We start from the raw sequence: 15,631 nt of genomic DNA, 5'->3' as shown, positions 1-15,631 counted from the left end.
GGTATTATATTAATTATAAAATACAGTTATTCAGTTTTGCTCTTTGAAAGGTGATTCTTTCCTTTAGACATTTAAGTGCCTTACGGGGCGGGGGGGGAGGGGGGGGAGGGTGATCCAGCTCTATCAAATCAGTGGTATTTCTTCCATTTCCTTTATGCATTCTGGATAATGTCCAATCTGACCCCCTCAGCCTCTATCTGAGTGTTTGAACAGTTAGATCATTTTTGGCAGCTAGTAATATGTTTTTGATTTTTTTTTTAATAGAAAGTGAATATCAGTGTTCAGCAGGTTATCAAAACACGAGTTTACATTATTGCAAAGAAAGAGTTTTTGTTTACTTCTCAGAGCACTGGCTTGAATTTCTTCTTTTCTTGGGAAAGTGCACAGCAAATGATACAGGGGAATAGTGGCGTGGTTCAAGCACATCCTGACAGTGAGCAGGTCTGTAAATAAAGATGTTTGAGCACTGGGTTCTTGTGAAGGATCAATTTCACATAGGTTTCCCAAATGTTGCTAGCAGATGTATCTTTTGCATGCCATACGGGTCATGTCCTTAATAAAAGTGCAGTTTTCTTCTACGTTGTGAAGATCATCTTCCTAAAGCAGACTTTTTTCCTTTTTCCAACAGCCACCTTTGTCCAGGTTTGCAAGGTCGCCATGCCACAGAGGACTTTTGCTCCTGGAGCAATTCTTACTGGCTCCAAGTTAGACTTCAGTTTTGGTGTTGTCCATCTCCTGCCACAGTCTTTCTCCTTGCAGGGTAAGCATTTGGGGAATTCAGTCAATACTGAGCTTTGCAAGTGAAGATCTCTAAAAACAGTTTTGAAGAGAACTGCAGTCGTAGACCCTAGCATGGTTCAATGATATGGGACTCAACCAACCTAAGGGGTGTGCTGAGCTGAACACACCCCAGTTCTCTGACATAACATGTCGACAATCATTTGTTCTGATATGTTCTCTTAAGTGAGATTTTTAGATGCTGATTACTGCATAAATTACTTCATTACTGAAATCAGGTCATTTGAGCCCCAAAACCATTAACATGCAAACTATTAGCATAATTTCATAAGCTAATAAATCAAGCACAGGAAAAGAATTAAGCGGTTCTTAGTGATAAGTGTTTCTTCAGAGATTAAGAAACACAATTTTCTTATGCATATATTAACATTTTAAAAGTGAATTCATGCAAAAGCAATTTTTATGCATATATAAAACTTACATTTAATAATCTTTATGCTCAGCCTCCAGAGCTGTTTCAAAATTCATGTTTTTCTCAAATCACTGTACAGTAATTTGACACTGAACCAGTTAGCCTGTTCCGATATACTCTGCCTCTAAAATTCTTGATGCCTTTATTAAACAGCCAAAGTTAAGAAATAAACCAAGCCAAGGTATGATTTAGAAGAAAAATAACTTGGTTTAATATTAGATAATGAAATGTTCATCCAAGGTAAATTTTGTATTCTTAAGCAGTAGCAATGAAATTGTAATTATCTCCATAATTGCAATCTAGAACTGCAGTTGCTGTTTTATTAAAATGTTGCATTAAAATTGATTTAATTCCCATTTCCTATGTAATAGACTGTAGTATTGGTCAGAATAATGCAAAGATAGGCTTTTCTATTTACTTCACTGACTGGATTTAGAATAACACATAATATAGCTATAATTATCTGGATACACTGGAAACATGGAACATGTGTGGAAACAAAGCAAATTCCAATGTTATTGAGATTGTAATAAGCAACAGATGACAATACCCCAAAATTTTACTATATTACCAGGTGCCCATGATTTATTTATGCTGGGTTGGTTTTGTTTTCCCATTCCTAACCTACTGTGTGAATTTGTTTAGTATGTTTCCTTTGCAATATGAGGCATCCAGTGATTTGCTCCAACGAATAAGAGATCATCATGATTTCAGAATAGTGCTCATATTACTGGATATTTTGAGTCTTTTGGTTCCTATAGCAATACCACAGCCCATTTCTTTTCCAGCCCACATGTGAAAAAATGTTCAGATAGCTTTTAGTAATTGCTTGTACATGCTGCTGTTTAATGACTGACTTGGCAAAGATGGTACCAGCCTGAGAGGGCTGCTCTTTAGGTAGGTTCATTTGTTGCTGTCTAGCTCCCCGAGCCAGTTCACTGTGAGGCCAGGCAATTACTTGAGCTGGTGCAGGGGAGGCAGTGACAACATGCACGAGAGGAAATGTGGGGCTGCCCCTATTAATGGCTATTATACCAGCTTAGCTGCAATTTGAAACCGCAGAAGAACCAGAGGGTTGTCCTGAGCGCAGTGGGAATGATCCCACTTCACAGTGGTAGCGGGACAGTTGGCAGACAGCTGATGCAAAAGAGGAGGCTCAAAAGGAACATCCTGTGGTTATGCTTGTCAAGGCCGGATAGCTCATGGCTGGTGGTGAGGTGGGTGAGGGAGACCTGTGACTCAGTACATCAGGTCTAAATTATGTTAAGTAAGGCAACTGCAGAGCACTGTTGCTGTGCAACTTTCCACAGCTGTTGTCCAGACCGTGCTTGTGCTGCACTCCTTCCTTGCATTTCATGCATCAGCAAGTACAACGATGTCGCAAATCCTCTGAATTATTAGTGTTCTCCTTACCTTTCCCCAGCTGGAGGATTCACTCTCTCATTCCTCAGTTATGGTCTCTTTTAGATTCTTCCTTTTAAAACAGATACTGAATTACCACTGCTCCTGGTAGATCTTTAACTTGTTTGGAGGCCTTACATGCTACTGTATACGTAAATTGTCTCTGTCTGCTGAAGGTTCTCCTGGACTATGTTGCAACTGCAGAGGGGTTTATCAAAACTCTGTTCCATATTATAGAGTCATTTTTCAATGTTTGTGTAACTAATTGCACAGAGGCGATTATGTATCTAGCACAGGGCAGGTGACAACACCAGTATGAAATGGTATTTATGAGATTTTTTTAATCCAAGTGTGTGTAATTGCAGTAGAATGGTTATGGAGCCTTTGGCAGCATAGCTTTTTGTATTACTAAAACTGAATATTAATAAGGAGATTTGGAATCTCATCTGGACAAATTGGCAAGATTTGGGAGTTTTTACAACAAAGCGGTCCCACTTGAAGTCGAACAGAGGCTACTGTGCAAATACAAACCCAGGCTTGATTGCTTTGTTCATGCATAGTAGAATCCCACTGAAGTCAAAGGAAGATTACTCATCTGAATAAAATTACTGGGTCAGGTTTTGCATTTGCATGAATGAATATGTGTTAAAAAAAAACAGATGAATTTCCAGTATTCCGCAACTATTTTTCTGTGACAAACACTGATATCATGCATTTTAAAATATGATTTAACATTTTTAATGCGGAATGTCCAACATGAAGTATGTGACATAGCCAGGCAGTATCCTAATCTTCAGCGGTCCATGAGGAGAAAGGTTTCTCCAGATGGTGCTCTGTGCACCTCACCCAGGCTTCTGCTCTGATTGCATCTTGGAGGAGTCTATTTATCTCCACTTGCACTAGAGGAAAACTGAGATTTTTAGCAGGCAAAGCTAAGGCACTTTTGCCTGACCTGGCTGACTGCTCCCCAAGAGCAAAGAAAGAAGCACGTGTGAATCACAGTTTGTGTCTGGCTGGTCTTTTTCACTGTTGTTGTCCATACTGTTGTCTTTTTTCTTTCAACATACGTATTTGCTTTCTCTGTAAACTGTGACCCCTGGTAAACACAGCTTGGAAGTGATTTCTAGTATACCTGTTTCTCAGGGCTCATTAAGGAGAGGAAAATGATATTTTAAAAAACAGTCTTTGAATGATGGCTCATTCACTACATGAAATAGATTATTCATTACTAATTTGACCACTTCTCAATTACTGTTAGCACATTATACACACTTTCCTGCTCACATAGGATGAAAATAGATACAAGTGAGCTGTGTCTGCGCTGGCAATTATGGTGCATAACCGTGGCAGCAGGACAAACGAAAATTCAGATATATGAAAAGTTCAGATAGTATGAAAAACTGCTTCATATGAAAGCTCATATAGGGCTGCACTTTACATACTTAGTTCAAAGCCAGGAAGGCCAGGAAGAGTGGTGCTGAGGCATTCAACCATAGATGCCCTCAAATTCTTCCCATATGAATGCTACTGCTCTTACCATGTCTGTAAACACTTCCAAGAAACATGCCTGTCCTTGGTGGCCACTTTGCAAACTCTACTAGCAGAAGGGGGAAAGACTGTCATCCAGTTCCTTACTCCCTAGCATCTCCCTAGCATTTGAGGAAGAGTGCTAGGAAATCAGCATGCCTGCTCTGGGGTACTTTCAGCCCTATCCAGACCACCATCACCCTTCCTCCTCACAAATCTAAAATACTTATGGAAATCTTGAGCTAATGCAGATTTCCTTCCAGGACAATGATATTGCCACCAGGATCTTTCTGTTGACAATAGTTGCTGCAGGTTTCTCTCTCCCCCCCCCCCCCCCAAGAAAAAAGATCTCTGTCTACAACACAAAATCAAAGCTTCATTTTCTCCCAGCACAGAAAATTCTGAGCAATAGGGAACACTGTGATAAGTTGCTATGCTATACTGCTCCCCTAGAAATGTTCAAAAGTAGACCTATTTTTTCAGAATTAAAATTGCAATTTGACTATTTTTAAGATTATTATTCTCCTGGTTAACCAATGCATATAGTACTTTAGTTAGAAGTGAGTAACTATAGAGGGTTAAGACAGAAACTGGACAATGCATCAGAGGTTATTCAAGTAGAGAAGGCACTTCCAAAAGGCCTTTGGGACCTCCATGGAAACCTCTGTGGCCACTAGAATATCTTATTTTGTTACTAAATCCACTTCTTATTAAAGTAGCCACCCAGCTTGACCATTGCTTCATTTCTGAATTGTCAAGTTTCCTTAACAGAACAGGTGTAAAATACCTGTTGCTTTAATAAAACAGCTACAAACATCAATATCTAAGAACGTGACTGTTGAGGAGCAAAGCTTTTGTGCCAGAGAAGAGTTTAAGAAAAATAGAATTAACACAGTACTCTTGCTTTGTCATAGGTCCTGTGCTGCAATTTTGAAATTACAATGCTGAAGTTGATTTTGGAGTTCAGGTAAGTAATTGTTTCTCTGAAGATCTCTAATGTAAAATAAATTGTCTTGGATTATCAAAGTCTGTTCCTCATTCATTGTGTTGATCCCATTTTCATTATTGGGAATTTATGCATTTCTACCCCAAGCTGCTCAAAAAGTGTTACATGCACATTGCTGAAGAGTAAAAACCAGTTTACACAAATGGCTCTCCCCTAGTAACACATCAAGACTTGAGCATCTTCTCCATTTTCATATGCAGCCTTAAACAGGCTGGTAAACCTTTAGTTTATATAAATGCATTGGAACTTTTCATCAGGGTTGGGGAAGGTCTTAAATCTCAAAATATCTGAAAAATAGTGAGACTAAGAACATGATTTTTTAAGGCTAGTTTTGTTTAAATGGAATTCAGAAGCTACCTCAGGACTTTGAAAAATTCCATAATTTCTTTCCATAAATTCAGCTGTTTGGTGAATGACTCGCTGTGACAATCTTGTGAAAATCTTGTGACTTTTCACTGCAGATCATCTGTGGTTCCAAGTTCTTCAAGAAAATTTCTATTAGGATATTAATATAATTAAAAGACTTTAAGGTAAGCCATAGAGGACAGACAAAAGTGCAACACAAAGGCCAGAAATTCAGCCCACAGGAATTAGTCCAATGGCTATAATATATCTCCCACAGAAGACTAGCAGTATTGGCTGTTCATCAGGAACTGCCACAGCCAGTGCAAAGATGAAGGTGGGACCATGCTACCTGCAGCGAGGAGAGTAGCTGTGTTGTCAGCTGGCAGGTAAAGCCAGCAGCACTGAACTAGCCAGGAAAGGTAAGGTAAATCTAGTTATGGATATGAATTCAGCTTCCATAAATTAAAGTCTGTTAAACCACCTTTGTGTGGTTTAGTTTCTTCAGGGGCAGAGCAGCTCTAGACCTGCTCAAGGACCGAGTTCACTTCTTGTCATTGATTGCTCTTAAATTTCATGAATTTTAGACAAACCCTCAGCAGAAGTAATTAAAGTTCAAATGTGTGTCTATTCTAATTTGACACGGACAAGGGAAAAGGAGAAATTCTTTCCAAATGACTTGCCTAGGTATGGTTTTAAAGCATATGATTGAAGTATACCTGCAATATACTGACAGGCTGGAGAACTGGGCAGAGAAGAACCGCATGAGGTTCAACAAGGGCAAGTGCAGAGTCCTGCACCTAGGGAGAAATAACACTAGGCATCAGTACAAGCTGGGGGGCTGACCTTCTGGAGAGCAGCTGTGCAGAGAAGGACCTGGGAGTGCTGGTGGATGACAGATTGACCATGAGCCAGCAATGTGCCCTTGTGGCCAGGAAGGCCAATGGGATCCTGGGGTGCATTAAGAGGAGTGTTGCCAGCAGGTCGAGGGAGGTGATCCTGCCCCTCTACTCAGCCCTGGTGAGGCCTCATCTCGAGTACTGTGTCCAGTTCTGGACTCCCCAGGACAAGAGAGACATGGAGCTACTGGAGAGAGTCCAGCAAAGGGCTACGAAGATGATCACAGGGCTGGAGCACCTGCCCTACGAGGAACGACTGCGAGAGCTGGGCCTCTTCAGCCTGGGGAAGAGAAGACTGAGGGGGGATCTTATCAATGTGTACAAGTACCTGAAGGGAGGGTGTTAAGGGGACGGGGCCAAACTCTTTTCAGTTGTGTGTGACAGGACAAGAGGCAACGGGCAGAAATTGAAGCACGGGAAGTTCTGCCTGACCGTGAGGAGGAATTTCTTCCCTGTGAGAGTGACGGAGTACTGGCACAGGTTGCCCAAAGAGGTTGTGGAGTCTCCTTCTCTGGAAATCTTCAAGGCCCGCCTGGATGCAACTCTGCCTACCATGCTCCAAGTGACCCTGCTTAGCAGGGAGTTTGGACTAGATGATCTCCAGAGGTCCCTTCCAACCTTACTGATTCTATGATTCTGTGGTTCTGTGAACACAAATTGAAACATAGGAAATGCCATTTAAACATACGATGAAACTGTGTTTCTGTGAGAGTGGTCAACCACTGGAACAGGTTGCCCAGGGGTTGTGAAGTCTCCATCCTTGGAGATACTCAAAAGCCAAGTGGACACAGCTCTGAGCAGCCTACTCTAGGTGAGCCTGCTGTGAGCAGAGGGTTGGACTAGGTGATCTCCAGAAGTCCCTGCCATCCTCAGTGGTTCTGTGATTCTGTGTAAGAGGATGTTGTCAGTAAACCATTAATGAAGAGATATGAGGAAAATTTCAATCTATTAAATTTCCTCTCCTTTCATCTTATTTACAGAATTAAATTCATTAATCTGGTCTTTGTCATTGAATTATCCTTTCTGCAATACAGTGAAAGGGACAGTTCAAATGCAAGTAGTTACTTTAAATGGCAATGGGAAATTCAAATGTTATGCCTGAAAATTCTTTCCAGAATTCATGTACCGAAAGAGTAGTCAGTGATCTAGAAGCTGATTTTATCTTTGGTCAACAAGGAACTTTCTCTTCAGCTCTTTGCTAATATTTCATTTTGGATGATTTATGATATACTCCTTTTAACAATACTTTCTATCATCTTTTGTTCCCCGTGCTACTTTTAGTATGCTGGAATATGTTAAAAAGTGAATTTATTTAATCATAAATGAAACCGGAATTCAGCATTTCCTGTAGCCTTAGCATTTTGCCCAAACTGACTTGTTTGACATCTTTGTCCCAGTGCGCTGGATTTGCTTTCTTGCAAAATAATCCAGATGTTCAACAGCAGTTTAAGAAGAGCTGTATCCAGTTAATGGAAGCATGCAAAGATCCAGAACACTGGAAATCAGTAGAACGCCTCCTAATTTTATCTACGGTCCGTATTTATTGCTGTTCATTAGTGTATATGCCTTCCCTCCCACCCCAGCTGCCACCATGCAGATGGCATTCCCAGCAAAACAGTTCAGATTCCTTGTGTTATTTGTTGTCTGAAAGTGCTAACAGATGACTGGGAGGAAGAAGAGGACTAGCATTACATTTTTCAGGTGAAGTCCTGCCCTGAATTCTACCTGGTCATCTGCGAGAGGTCCTGGGGATTACCGGGGTGAGAGGGGAAGTAGGTGTGAAAGAATTTGATAATGTGCATATAATGACCTTTAATGCATTCTGAGGCTTTCATTTATTAAATGTCTGAAAATTTTAGTCTTGTTTGCCCTAGAAATCAAGTGAAAACAATGGGGATAAAGCAGGCATTGCTGCAAAGTTGTTACTATTAAATGCAGACACAAAAGAGAATGATTGTGGTGTCTACAAAAAGATTGCTAATGACAAGGAAACAAAACAATTATTCTTAAGTAAAGATTTACTTCCGGTTTATTTTTAAATGTCTTTCATTCAGGCTTTTTATATTAGTCATTTCTATATGCTTTTATCATTGTATGTCAAACCCAGCATTTACTGAGAAAAATATGTCGGCCTGGGATTTGATATAAGAAAAGAGGAAAGGAGAGACAAGATAACCTTTTTACTAAAGGATAATGCAGTCATGGATGCCCAATATTTGCATTTACAAATTCATTTTTCAGCTATCTGTAACTTTGCTAAACTTTCATTTTGGGGGCTGCAAAACTCCAAAACTAGTGTGTACCTCAGACTGAAAAATATTTTTTGAAGTTTCAGCTAAAATGATTTTGCTGAACGAGGCCAAGGGGGGAAAAAAAGGGGTTATTGGTTTTGGCATCTTACAAGCGTCTCTGCAACTGTTTTGTTGGGAAGCTCCAGTACCGCCGCATGTTGCAACAAGGACTTGAGATTTGGTACATCTGACAGCAGGGGTTTTTTTTTTGGATATCTTGTGAAGATTAATTCGAAAGACCACTCAGAACACAAGCTTCTGAAAAATACCGGTTCATAAACACACTGCAGAGGTTTTGCTTCCCAGGTGCGGTTGCGGGGTCACGGAAGCCCCGGATCCGAGAGCGGGGACAGACGTCCTTTTCAGTGACTCTCGCTAGAGCACTTGAAGCAGGTACTGCCCCATCTGCTTGTCTCCGCTCCCACGTCTCGGATGTCGCTGGCTGTCTCAACGCTGTAACCTTGTTTCAGCGCAGATGCAGGGAGGCAGTGCCGTTAGGTGCCAGTGCCAGCCTAGCAGCCCCCAGCTGCTCGTTCCCAGCCTGTGCCCTCCTGCAGCTGTCCTTGCATGATTTTTATGGGGCTAAGTGACAAACTGGATCAGAAAAAAAAAAAAAAAAAAAAAAAAAAAGCACGAAAATTCTGCTTTTTCACCTGAACTGACTGCCACAACCAGTTCAAGGCAGGGATGGCTGCAGCTCAGTTCACTAGAGGGCAATTGTCTGCGCTCTGAGATCAGGGAGACTCTCTTTTCCGTGCACTGAATTCTCCCTCGTTTTTTCACATGCAGGTATCATAAGGAGACCAGGGTAAGTTTGCACACACCCTCCAGCTGGCACAGCTTCCTGCAACGGGGGCAGCTGAGGGCTGGCGTTCCCTCCGGCAGGCGGGAAGCGTCCCCTGAGCTACCGCTGCGAAGTTTCATAAAGCTCCTCCGGCAGATCCCTTCACGTTTTACACCTGCTTTCCAACCGCCTTCAAAGGTAACTAAGTGCTAATAATGCTAACATGTAAAGTCAGATCTCTGCTGGTGCCATTAACACTTTTTTATGTGCAAAAAATGTAGTTAACATTTCTATCCAGTACCACAACCAAAACTCTTTACTGATCAGGTGGGAAAGTCTCTCAAACTGTACGATGAAAGCTGGGTAAAATCCCCCCAAATTAGAACCAGAAAACAAAGGACTATGCGACTATGTAATCAGTCAGCTTTCAAACTGGAGTCAGCAATTTGCCATTTACAGCAGGACAAATCACTTACAAACAATCTTACAAAGTGGAAAATTTGAAACCACTTATTGGGGTTGTACAATAATATGTACAATATAATTCATAGGTCTAGAACCTGAAAAAGAGATGTGTTTTCGAAAGTGGCTCAAGGTACTTTACAGTCTATTGTGCACTAAAAAGAGTTTCTATGGCGGGAACAAGTTTGGACCACTAGCAGGGGTGTTGTTTTCCTCACGATTCCATAGAGCTGTGGAGGTCTGTGAGCTTTTCCTGAGAGATTTATGCAGACTTACCTGTGAAATGTCAGAGCACTTTGATTTGCTACATGAAGCTCTACACTGAGGGTGGGGGAGAAACTGAAAAAAAACAAAAAAACAAAAAAACCCCCGGAGCCTGCAAACTGGTACGGAGTGAAAGACCCTGATTGGCTAGTATACATTTGTGCCATCGATTACAGCATGCTGATTTCCCCTGGTTTTACTCATCTCCCAGATTCTCAAGAACTGAATTCTTAGGGTGCCAGTAAAACAAAATGAATGAATTTATGTAGTACACAACAAAGCCTGTGAGCAGGTATGGACGTAAGAAAGGAGCAGTCTGTGCATTGGGTGAAAATAAGGCATCTAAATATATATATCAGGTGAAAAATAGAATGATAATGACTAAAAAAAGGAAGTTCTCTTTCTTTTTCCTGTTTAATTACATTTTAAGAACTTCCGATTTAAACAGCATGAGACATAGATTTCCTCTCATTTGAGGACCAGTTAGATACGTATGTGTATATTATTCATGTTCCAGCTGATTATGCCATTGTATGTACTAGAAGTGTCCTGTTATGTTTGTATCTTTGACTACCATGGACAGCAAAGCTAGGTAGGAGCTTTTTGACAAAAATGATTTTTCACCAAAAAAAAGCTTCTAGCCAAAACTATGCAGGAAATGGGTCAAATCAGATTTTAAAACACTGAAAAATTAAATTGGATGAAGCATGAGCTTAACACTTCAAAATTAAAGATTTGATTTTCTTTTTCAAATAGGAAATATAAACAGACTTGAATGCAATCCAAATGTTTTAAAATCACCTAAATGAAATCTTCCAATGGAAATTTTTGAAATTGTTATTTTCAGTTCGTAAACTTTGTTAAGTGTTTGGGTTTGGTCACAGATCAGGAATGGGAGATTTTATCAAGACAGGAAACAATACAAATCTAGTACTAACTCAGTCCAATATAGTATATAGAGCTGAAAGCGAAGTTCAGTGGAAGCGAATAAAGAACTACAGAGGCATCCCCAGGAAAAAAAAAAAAAAGAAAAAAAAAAGGTATTCTACTTTCCCGTTATACCTGTTCCCTAGCCTTCAGTCATTCATTAGTAGCTACAGTTCTAGTAAGATTCCTATCAGGTGTGTCTATTCCAACAAGTAAAGTATAATTATCATGAATAATCTAGATCCCTTATTTTCACCAGTGTAAAATGGAAGAAACAGAAATATGGGGCATGAGAGTAACAGAATTACCAAAGTTGGCCAAGGAATTTGTATAGGAGTTGGGACTTCCTGAACAAACTGAGAAAGATGATTAGAGGCCATACCTCTCAGAAGGCTCTAAAATTTTGACGAATCCAAGGTCTAGTTATTTTGAAGTAAATGATGAACTACACAAGAGCATCCTGTCACTGGAGATGGAAGTTCCCCTAAAGGTGCTTGAGAAGGAAAACAACCAGGCAGCAGCTCGATCATCTCTTTGCTCTCAGTTGAGATAATTTTATGATGGCTGTTGATTTAGAAAACACCTGGGTTTAACTGTAAGTGCATGTTCTAGCATTTCACTGAGAAGAGAGTTGACAGCTAGACTTTACAATGTTTGTGGTACTGGAAGGACTCCTCCATTCCCATCCTGTTCAACTTCTTCATCAATGACCTGGATGAGGGGACAGCGTGCCTCTTCAGCAAGTTTGCTTATGATACCAAGCTGGGAGGAGTGGCTGACACACCAGAGGGCTGTGCTGTCATTCAGAGAGATGTGGACAGCCTGGAGAGATGGGCAGAGAGGAAGCTCATGGGGTTCAACAAGGGCAAGTGCAGAGTCCTGCACCTAGGGAAAAATAACCCTAGGCATCAGTACAAGCTGGGGGGCTGACCTTCTGGAGAGCAGCTGTGCAGAGAAGGACCTGGGAGTGCTGGTGGATGACAGATTGACCATGAGCCAGCAATGTGCCCTTGTGGCCAGGAAGGCCAATGGGATCCTGGGGTGCATTAAGAGGAGTGTTGCCAGCAGGTCGAGGGAGGTGATCCTGCCCCTCTCCTCAGCCCTGGTGAGGCCTCATCTCGAGTACTGTGTCCAGTTCTGGACTCCCCAGGACAAGAGAGACATGGAGCTACTGGAGAGAGTCCAGCAAAGGGCTACGAAGATGATCACAGGGCTGGAGCACCTGCCCTACGAGGAACGACTGCGAGAGCTGGGCCTATTTAGCCTGGGGAAGAGAAGACTGAGGTGGGGATCTTATCAATGAGTACAAGTACCTGAAGGGAGGGTGTCAAGGGGATGGGGACAAACTCTTTTCAGTTGCCCCATGTGACAGGACAAGAGGCAACGGGCAGAAATTGAAGCACGGGAAGTTCTGCCTGACCGTGAGGAGGAATTTCTTCCCTGTGAGAGTGACGGAGCACTGGACCAGGTTGCCCAGAGAGGTTGTGGAGTCTCCTTCTCTGGAGATCTTCAAAACCTGCCTGGATGCAACTCTGCCTACCATGCTCTAAGTGACCTGCTTAGCAGGGAGTTTGGACTAGATGATCTCCAGAGGTCCCTTCCAACCTTACTGATTCTATGATTCTATGATTCCCAGTCTCGCTTCAGAAAGACTTTGGACTGTATCAGCCCCACGCCAGCAGTAGGGGATGTGCTGCTTTCCATGAGGAGGAAAGCTGCAGGTCCCACCAGTGTACTGACTTGCAACCCCAGCTTTATTGCACTGGGCTTAGGAGGCCTCCTTTGAGCAAAGGCTGAAGCAAACAGGAGCTGCAGCCTCTCTGGACCACTGCTTCTCCCTTCTCCTCCTCCTCAGCCTGTAGATCATGGTGTATGAGAATCTGATATGAAATGAGCTCATTGAAAACTGCTCTTTCCTCAAGGCTGAATTTACTACTTTGCTATGTCAAGCCAACGTGGTGCACGTCGGGCATATTCTTAGTTGCTGTAACTTGTCTGAGTTCAGTGAAAGTCAGTGGGCTGGAGCAATTCATATCCTATGAGGATCTCATTTATATAATAAGTATGAAAAACACAGTCATTTTCATAATAGGGGACTGGCATGACCAAGATGCTTATATTTCGGGATTATGTAACTATGGAATTAAGTCAGATGATAGTTAAAAAACAGAACAAAGCAAAAAAAAAAAACTATCATTTTTACACTTGCATGTATTTCCCATTTTCTGTGCATACTTATTCACTTAGAGAGCTCTTTTTTTGGTTGTGTTGATTTAAGTTTGATGTGAGAATTAAGCTACTTTTAGTTGAAGGACAGATTGCAATTCTTCTGCCAATTCTGCCTCTGAGAGGAAAGGAATGTTGTTTTCTGTTACAGGGATAAAGAATTATTTTCTGTTATCTCATGTATGTGGTTCCACTTTTTACTTTAAGAGTTACAGAGCATATGCAGGTTTAATCCTGATTTACCTTCTGTTTACATTACTTGCTCACCCTACTCTCTTTATAATAGTACTCTTAGTATTTTCAGTCTTAATTCAATTTGGAGTCCTTCATCTGGCTCTTGCTACTTAGGTTGACCCAAATGAATTCACAGAAGGCTCTGCACAAGTGGCACTTAAAAACACATTTAAGAATGACTGTCCCAGCTGAGACTAGAAAAGAGCCATCTATCCCAGTATCCTGGCTCCAGGCGTGATGAAAAGTGGTTGACTACATAAGAGTACTACAAGCTGACAGCCATTCAGTGATAGCTATTTGCCTTACTTTCCCAGCTTCCAGTGACATGACTTAAGTCAGGGGCCAAATCTTGGTATTTAATAGCTCCTGATGGATGATGTTGTTTAACAGCTTTTTTAAGCTGTTAAATGTAAAATTCTGGGAATCACAACACTATGTGTCAAGGAAAACCAAATTTATCTATGTGCTATGTGAGAAAATGCTTCAATTTTTATGTTTTGAATTGACCACAGATTGGATGCTTTCTTGTTCGTTGTCTTTCATGATTTCCATTCTCTATTTCACCTGTCTTTGCTACTCACGATTTTAGAGAGCTCTCCTCTTTATCTTCCCTTTTCCAAGCTGAGAAATCCCAGTTCTAGTTGTCCTTAGTCCTGGAAAATTGTTACCATTCAGTGTCTCTATTTCTTAGAAAACTATTTAAATGTAATTTTTAGCATTCTCTTCTATTTATCCTATATAAAGAAAGATTCCAATATGGGATACTCCTTGAGTTTCTCTAGGTAAAACAGGGACGCAAAAAACTCACGTAGCTTTGGTGCCAAGGCCACCTTTCTTCTGTTTGCTCCCTTTATACTTAAGTAATATCTACTGGTCTTATTGACTCTCAGACAGGCATCCTACTTCCTATGAAAAATGACTTAACGTACGTTTTTAATGGCCTGCAACATCTCTTCAGGTATATGATGTGTCTGTGTTTTATATTTTACCTTCAACTTATTGAAGGATGTGATCTTTTTTAATAAACCTCTTTACCGGCTGTTTAGCTGTAGCAGTTTTTACTAAAACTTTTGCTCTGAGACTTCATGCTGCTGGAAACTACCTTCCTCTTGGGGTTGTCACTTTTGATACTTTTTTTTTTTTCAAGCTACCTCTTTCCTTTTCTTAAACTTGATCACTAGTGGATTTCTTGTTTGCTCATGTGTGGATAAAAGTCTAATTTCATTACAGTTACTGTTTGTGTAGCTGATACAGAAGAACTGAAATAACGGGTCAGATGGCTTTCCTGGCCAGCTTCAAATAGTATGAGTGTGGATGTCTTTTTGCCTAATTATTCTTCATTTCATTTAAAATGATGTGATTGTCTACAATATTTCAAGTTATTCTGGGCAAAGTTAAAACATGGCAGGTGCTAATCTTTCTCTTGATTTGTTGTATTTGTTTTTCAGTGTAGACAGATAGTAACTTAACCTACGGGGCAGAGACTCGTGCATCCCCTGGCAATGCCCCAGCGGCCGCTGTGTTGTGCACTGCCTGGCTCAACGTTTCACCATTACACAGGGATATCAGCCATCTGCTGCAATGTTTTGGAGCTGGAACTTAAAATCACCGTTGTCCCTGGGAGACTGGAATTTACATTTTCCCTCTTTGGGGCAAGGACCCTCTGGAGCTCCTCTGTGAAACTGTAGTACACATTAACAATAACCTAGCGGGATGGTGGTAACTGGGAGGGCTGTTGTGTGAGGTGTGCTAATTGCAATAAGCCAAATGCAGGGAGCTAACTTTCAATAGTGCTACCAAAGTGTGTCTGTCATTTTAAAACGTACTTTCAAGTGCTTTGTGCTTGGTTAATGGGCTTACTTACTGAAACGCACCCTGGAAGGCTCTGGCAGTTCAGCAAGCAAGAAAACTCCAACTGAAGGGGCTTGACTTGCAGATGTATCTGTGGTGATGAGAGCTAACCTGAAAGAAAGGAAAAAGCAGTGAATTATTATATGCCTCTAGAGAAATTAAAACCTGAAAAAATATTTTCTTCTGAATTCACATACTGGGGAGGTC

The 15,631-nt window shown here is 41.1% G+C and overlaps 1 long non-coding RNA gene across 1 annotated transcript; it reads left to right on the top strand.

The window, feature by feature from the left end:
* The first annotated feature begins 680 nt into the window (after nt 1-680).
* On the top strand, nt 681-15,365 carry LOC134136256 (uncharacterized). Its single transcript, XR_009957469.1, has 4 exons — nt 681-760; nt 5,053-5,105; nt 9,466-9,658; nt 15,022-15,365. It is a non-coding gene; the product is annotated as an uncharacterized LOC134136256 (long non-coding RNA).
* Nucleotides 15,366-15,631: the final 266 nt, after the last annotated feature.

This window comes from Rhea pennata, chromosome 2 (assembly GCF_028389875.1).
Source record: "Rhea pennata isolate bPtePen1 chromosome 2, bPtePen1.pri, whole genome shotgun sequence".
Lineage (NCBI taxonomy): Eukaryota > Metazoa > Chordata > Aves > Rheiformes > Rheidae > Rhea > Rhea pennata.
The sequence above is the reverse complement of the archived record's forward strand: the minus strand, read 5'-3'. Positions and strand labels throughout refer to the sequence as shown.